Source organism: Apus apus, chromosome 7 (genome assembly GCF_020740795.1).
Source record: "Apus apus isolate bApuApu2 chromosome 7, bApuApu2.pri.cur, whole genome shotgun sequence".
Taxonomy (NCBI): Eukaryota; Metazoa; Chordata; class Aves; order Apodiformes; family Apodidae; genus Apus; species Apus apus.
In genome coordinates, this window is record NC_067288.1 from 16,210,877 (window position 1) to 16,218,701 (window position 7,825).

The window sequence follows — 7,825 nt, forward strand, 5'->3', positions numbered from 1 at the left end:
CCTTAAGTAGATGATGCATGTAAACATGCACATACAGAATTAAGTAGGAATTTGAATTTGTTGGATTTTGTTTTTCCTTTGGTTGCTGTAAATGTAACATTAGATTTATTTTCAAGTTTACCCTCAAACTCTGTTGAAAAAAAGAGAAGGGGTTATACAGGGGAAAAAAATCCTAGAAGAAAAAGCTCTTAAAGCTTTCTGGCTCCTGTGACACAAGAGGCGTCATCTTGGTTTCCGAGTGGAAGGTCCAGCTGACTTCCACTTGGACACAAACCTCCTCTCTCCTCCTAACTTTCCTTTGCTCTCACCTACTAAACATACTATGGACTTTGTCTTCCTCTGTTGTAGCCTGCAGAGACGCCTCCATTGGGATATGGCTGGCAGTGTGCAGCTGGGCAATTTCAGCTGCTGGCAGGGCAGTTCGCTCTGCAGCGTGCTGGGCTGGCACTGCAGTCCCAGGGAGACCACGGAGCAACCCAGAATAAAAGCAGGGCTGCTTCAGCTCAGCATGGTGCTGGACATGCAGGAAGGGTGCTTACACAAAAGCCAAGGGCGTGAGAAGTCTTTAATCCTTCCAAAACCAAGCCCTTTTTACACAGACTCAAGACAGCTGGTTATGATGAGCAAATTAAAACTAATTTCAAAGTTACTCTTGGGCACAATTGTCAGGCTTTCATTCAGGAAACTCTCTAAACAAGTGCTTAACTTTAAGCAGGTGCTTAAATCCCACTGAACACAGTAGGATTTATACACCTGCTTTAGTGTTTTCTTGGGCAGGGATGGCCCTCAGCAAGTAGTATGTCACATCCCAGGAGTCCCAAAATCCAGGTGGCTTATTCTCATCCAGGTTTAACTGCCAGCACCCAGCCAGCACTGAGATTACATCATCACTAACCAGATTTTTATTTTAATGCACATCCTGTCATACTGCAAGCCTGCCACAGCCCTGCAAGCAGCTCTCCTGCTAATGAGCTGCAGCATGGAAATCTGACCATGGGAGCTCACATGAAGGTTCATAGTCACAAACTGCCACTGCAGATTGCAGTGCTGTTCTTTCAAGCCACAAATAGCACTTTAGAACCATTCCTTGAGATTGCAGCTGGGGCTTTTTGCCTTTTTTTAATTCTTTTTAAGACTGCCTTCATGGTCCTGGAACAGCTGGGATAGCACCAGGAGCCTCAGCACCAGAAGACCTCTCCTACTGCAGAAGCAGAGTGTGGAAAAGGCACACACTTGTGATAATCCCCCTTTTACAAGATACAGATGAGTCTGCTCCATGGCAAAATTAACATGCTGAGAAAAGCTCTTACCACCCTAGAGTAGCAAACTGCAGAGCTGGTGGTAGAAGGGAAAGATAAAGGAGAGGCTGGCAATATGACAAGTAAAGTATTTTTTTTAAGCATTAACATTGACCTAGGCAAGACACAAACTTGAAAAATAACAAGCATTTTCAATGAAAAACCCTCCATGTTTCATAAACTTCCATTAATTCTTGTTACTTAACTGGAAAGCAAACCCAGAGTTTTCATTTCTCTTCCTCTTTCTCCACTGGCAAGAGGAGGATGGGAAAGGAAACAGAGAAAGAAAGGGTCACCACTAAGCTTTTTAAGGTCTTTTCTTTTGATACTGTGACTTGCTTTGGTTATTTTTTCATTACTTATTTCCACTTAAATAAAAGGTCTCCAGAAAAGCATTTGTTTTGATTAAAACCAAAATTAAATCTGGTCTACCAATGAGGGAAAAAACCAACTGGTTTTACGGAAGACGCTTTCTGTAGCAGTGTGCTTACATATTAAAGAGGGCATGAGTGAGTCAAAAATGCATTGACAGACCAGCATAGGTCAGACCTGTGAACAACAAAAAAAGGATTTTTAACAATCTTTCAGCCCTCTCTTTATTAGACCTTAATTAAATCAATGGGTCAAAGCCACAGAGGGAAAAAATGGTTCAGCTAGGGGACACTAATCAACCCCTTTCAGTGGATTGAAAGATACATCTTAAGCAAGAACTAAGTTTTAAACCAACATCTGCTTCATGTAACACGTAGACACTGTATCTTAAAAAAGTATTTGCAGGACTACCTTTTCTTGAAAATAAAAAATATATTTCTAAAAGGAAATACTACTGATACTCACAAGATATGTCAGTGAGCACATTCCAATGAGGACAATCAAGCAAATCTTTTGGTTTTTAGTTGAAGAACATCCTTACGTGATGTGAATTTTAGAGAGCACAGTGCTGAACTGAGGACCAGCTCTTCAGTCAGTTGATGTTGTTGGATTCAGAAGATGACACAGCTGTGTTGACCATTACACCTGTGAGTAGTAATTGAACCTGTTTAGCTAGATCAATGGGAAGTCTGAATTGGCGCTTTTTTTTTCCCCACAAACTTTGGCTAAAAAACAGAACCCTCCCTAAGATCCCATCCTTATGCATGGCACAAGGGACTTCAGTTACATCAATGCTACTTCAGTTAACATCAAGAAAGCTGAAAAGCTTCATCCTCGTCATAGAGAGTGGCACTTGAGCCACAGTGGCCAACACAACTGACAGTGTGAGTGCTGGCAATACTCAGCAACAGAGTCTGGCCCCCAAACTAGCATGTAACTCCCCTGCAAGATCGGTATTTGAAAAACAGACAAAGCAGAGAGAACATATTGAAAGAAAATAGTTTAGATGAGATACTGCCTTGAAGACATGTTTACTTGTGAGGATATTAAAACACCAAAACACCATCCCCATTATTTACAGCATACGTACAGCATGCTTGCCCTGCAGGAGCCAAGCCAAGCAGTGAAGCAGAGCTGGACATGCAGCACAGCATGTCCCTCTGTCCCAGCATGGGCCCAAGGGAAGGAAACGTGACTCAGAGCTGGAGTTTTCTTCCTTGCTCACTCCTGGCTGAGGGGGAAGTCAACTTCCCCTATGCCTAGGTCATGGCTGGAGACAAGGGATGCCTCCCTGGTTCTTGTCCCCCTCCTGGGTTTTGTGCAGACTACAGACATCTTGAATAATTTGTCTGATTCTTACCCTAAATGCTGACCCAGGATCCAGGAAGCTCCTGTTAGAGCCCTACAAAAGAAAAGACAGTTTTATTGCCTTCCTGACCTATGCTGCATTAGGAGTCAATCTTACATTCTAAAGTCTAAATGGTAGATTTTAAGTATGGCAATCAGCAATGAACAAAGTTCAATTCCCAATATTTATCTATTAAATAACACATAATACCTCAAATTAGCTCACAACTGTCTGCCTGCTTGTTCAGGTACTATTGGTTGAAGCTGGTTCTGTAACAATACTATGGGAACTACCCTCTCTTACCTGAAGAGCAATTGGGAGGTGCATTATGTGTGCCATTTATCCAAGGAGACCTGTGGTCTCTCCAAAACCCCAAATGGCTCTTTGCAGTTTTCATTACAAGATACACCCAGGAAATATCAGCAAGTTCCCATTCAATAACTTGCTTTATTGTAATTAATAATTATTCTACTCTACTGCTTAAACCACTGTTACATGGGAAAGTTAGTATTTCCATGGCACTGGGTGGGACATCTTTCCTGGAAAACATTCTCTCAACAGGAAACCCAAACACAGTGCTAAAGAGTTATCTTAAGTAGATTTAAATAATTAAATCCAAAATTCTCAAACCACTCGCTGTTTCAAATTTATTTCTTTAATAACAAGCTTGTTTCAGCAACACACTGGATTAGGGTTTCATTTATTCAAAATTTAAGATCTGTCCCACTCTGAGTGTTATTTTAAGTATTTAGAGGAATTTTTGTGCTTGTGAAAATGAAGAGATTGTTGCATTATAAATTCATTTCCTTTGTTATTGCACAGGCCATGCACAGCACAGCTGTGGAAGCACTGTAAGAGCCCCAACAGTGTCCTCAAGCTCAACCTAGATGGGCAAGCCTTTGTTTTTGCACAAAGAGGAGTTGGCCCTTTCTTACATCTTCAGCTACAAGTACTTCCTAAGCAGCAATGCCGACACAGCCTGGTCACACTGAATGAAGAGGGGGTGTTTAATGACAGTAATGATGGTCCACTGGGGAGGTGGCCTGGGCGCAAACAGCTGTTTTCATGCAGGACTTGCAAGGGGGGGTTGAGCCCAGTGCCTGCAGCACAGCACCCATGGTGTAAGCAGACCCTCCAGCAGGTGTTACCTTGTAAGGAAAGGTGCAGTGGCGCTTGCCATCCACATGAGCAATTTTACGAACAAGCAAGTTTCTTATACGTTCTTCGTCACCTCCAGGCATTCATATTCTTTTTAAGTACAGGAACATTAGTTAGATTTTGACCACAGACCCCGGATTTGACTTACCCCAACAGGGTTTCCATTAGTGTAATCTGTAGGGGAATTCACTGTTCTAACATCTGTGTGCCTAAGGCCTATCTCACATTTACTGCAGTAGTCTGAAAAGCCTCCCTTGTATGGCTGTGTGTTTCTTCATGCTCCCAATTTCACAGAAGTCATTTCAGCACCAAATGGTAATTAGCAAAGGGATGGGCCTCGGCTGACATGAATGCAATTTATTGTTTTCCTAAAGGCCCTGAACTGAGCAAACAAAGAATGCAGTCTTGCTGTCTGGCATTTTATTAACTTGTATTGTGAGACGTACCTTACTGAAGGGAGATCTCTGAGTAAACGCAGCAGCTAGTATGCAGTAACAGGCATGCTTTTGAAGAATATTAATTTCAGCTCAATTAGGCAAGTTTTGTGGGACCTCAGCCTCTAAAATAGGACAGCCACTTTTATAATTATCTTCTGTATTAACTTTATCACCACACGACTTTTTACATAAATGCAACCTTTCATCTTTAAAATGCCAACACTTCTTCAATTTTGGCAACCGTACAGCATTGCTAATTATTTGCTCATTATGTGTGGTTAACTGATGAATCATTAATAAATGAATGAATGGCTAATATATTTTTATGGTAATTGGAGATATAACTGATTGCAGACTTCCTTTGCTTCTCAAAACTGCCCTGAGTGAGCAGAAGCTGCTTAATTGTTTACAGATTATATTTACGCCAGTGACAAGCTCTTCCCATTGCTGTGGTATATCAGAGGTGAGCTGTCCCTGTGGGCACAGAGAGTGATGCTCTCCCTTCCCCATAGCCTCGCAGCAGACAGGCTCATGCACACCATTCAGATGCATTTCCCACCAGCTCCCCATGATGGCTGGAAGCAGGAGTACTGGCACTATCACTTTTGTTGTCAGCATTTCCAAGTAATACCATACTGTGATGTGGAAATGATACTTTTCTGCAAGTGTTCTCCCCAGTCTAGGTGTCTGGCGTGAGTATCACAGGTAGGGCAGAGAAATCAGGCTCCAGTGACATTTTGTTTCAACTCCATACCATGCATTACAGTAAGTAGCTTATATAACCTCTTGCTGCCAATATGTAGTTAATGAATTCAGAGATAATTGCTGGGCTGATTTCCTTCTCTCTCTCTTTCTCTCTTTCTTCCTTTCTCTCTTTCCTTTCCTTTTTTAATAACCTATCTTTCCATAAATAATTTTTAGGGTATAAGATTCCAAAACACAGCATTTAAATCTGCTTGACAATTAAAATAAAAAAGATAGTAAGATGGCCAAACAAGACTCCTTTAGTTATGCACACACATCCTGAAGATCAAGTTAAAAATGCAAAGGAGATTACCAATTCTTAATTATAATTATTTAACCAGGTGGGTAGTTTCTCTAATGAACATTTCTATGAAAACAGAATAACTAATGATGGTCTTAAAGAAGTCTTTGTCTTCCTATGTACTAATGATCACATTTATAAATATGCAGGAAGGCCCCCATGTACATTGCTAATGATAAGTAATTAAGCACCAGGCGTCAAAAGCTATAGAAAAGGGTCAGGGTAATGCAAGAGAAAATTAAAAATGCAATAAAGTAAGTTGTGGAGCAAGATTAAATTTCTGTCTTCTGTAGGCCTAGCTATAAAGAAATCTTTTCCCCATTCAGTATAAAGCAGGGCTGCTGTGGGGTATCAAAACAAAATCTTGTAAGCACTTTCATTAGATTTTACTTGCCTCTGTGCTTGTACTCATATTAAAAACAAGTGAACTACCAGCCATTTAAAACAAACGCTATATTCAGTAAAGCTGCAGTTTCTCTCAGTGTTTATGATAAGCCACTGAAGCTGAAATTATTATTATCACCAGCCTCCTCAGAAGCATTTAAAAACTTCTGAGGAAAGAAAACTGAAAATGGATTTTGTTATTATTTTTTTAATTCTGAGGTCCACACATGAAGGGTTTGTTTTTTGATCCCTGGCAGAGCCCCCACCAAGGAGGACTCAGACCCGAGAAGTGCAGAGGAAGGGCTCCAGCCCACACCTTCGCTCTGGCCGCTGAACACTCACCACAGCCCATTAGAAAGCATTAAAGGCAGCTTCCAAATTAAAAAGAAACGAGTTGTCTCTGGTTGCAAAGACGTGTTTGCCTCTAAATGTAAAGCCTTTAAATTTGAATAACACTGACACATTTTCCTGGGTGTGCGGCACAGTGCTGTGGGAGAGCAGAGGTCCCTGTGCTCCCGCCAGCCCCCGCCACGCCCTGCACAGGCCTCCCTCCCTCCCGCCCCGCCGCTCAGGGATAATCCGAAACCCAATTTTCTGCTGCTGCAGTTCAGGGTTCAACCAGATGACAGTCTGGATCTAAGGGAAATAACGTACTATTTCTCACTGAAGGCAGAATTAAACTTGTTTTAAAAACTGCGCTGAGGAGACAGTAAAGCGTGGAGGGAGGGGGAGAGGGAGCGCGGGGGGCACACACAAGCGCCGTCCCCTTGAGGGGCACCTCACAAAACCTCACAAAGCTTCTGGAGCTGCTGCAGCCCCGCTGTGGCATGAGGCCGGGATCTCCCTCACCATGCTCCTCCACCAGTGGCAACTTCACTTAACAAGATTTCTTGGCCTGATCTCAAATTTAACCAGCGAGTTAGATTAAAACACACAGGTCTCATATTTAGAGCTTTTGAACACTGCCATTAATTGCAAATAATGCTGTGGGATTTCTTTCAGGTGAAACAAGTGAGTTACCCACTATTACAGTTTTCCAGGACATTTTTGAAAAAACTTTTAATATTAGGCTTCAAAACTCACCTTCCACTGCCTCACACTGGGTATTTCTGGCACTGCCTTTATCCCAGCCTTGGCTCAGGCTCTCACACGAAGCACCACAACCAGAAGAGAGTGCAAGACCTCGCTGGGCAAGTCAGCTTGGTTTTCACTTTTATGGCCTATGCAGGCCAGCCTGCTTGTTCGAGCTGTTTCATTTTCTCTGCAGCCGAAAATCAAATAACCTGAAATAAAGCCTTGATGGTGAGTTGCAGTGGTACAAGCGAGTTTTCACTTGGCCCTGAGAGTGCAGCACATGCTGCTGAGTCACTGTGCTCGGCCAAGCTCCGCCCGGGGCTGAGGCCCAAATCCACCCTCCAGAGGTAACTGTTCCCTGCAAACCATCCGAAGGAACATCCTTGAAGGGTTTTCTGACACTCTCACCTTATTCCTTTGTGGCGATGAGCCTGTGCAGGGGCCTGCCCTGGCTCTGCTGAGTTCTGTGAGGCCAGGCGCCTGCCCCTCATAGCCCCACGCCCAGGGCACCACTTGCTGCCGGGGTCTGCAGGGAGACGGGACAGCTGTCTGCATCACCGCCTGCAACCACCAAAATACAGGAGGGATAGGAAAACTAGGTATTGAATTACAGTTATCTTCGATTTATAAAAATGTTTATCTTTGAAAATACATATCTGTTACTGACAAGCTCTGAAAACCACCGCTCCAAGCCTGTCAGTAAAACCAA

General features: G+C 42.8%; 1 long non-coding RNA gene across 1 annotated transcript; it reads right to left on the reverse strand.

Annotated features, from left to right (window-relative positions):
- Positions 1-2,228: 2,228 nt before the first annotated feature.
- On the reverse strand, positions 2,229-7,262 carry LOC127387347 (uncharacterized). The gene is made up of 3 exons (XR_007890105.1): positions 7,126-7,262; positions 3,031-3,072; positions 2,229-2,315 (listed from the first exon to the last, which is right to left on the reverse strand). It is a non-coding gene; the product is annotated as an uncharacterized LOC127387347 (long non-coding RNA).
- Positions 7,263-7,825: the final 563 nt, after the last annotated feature.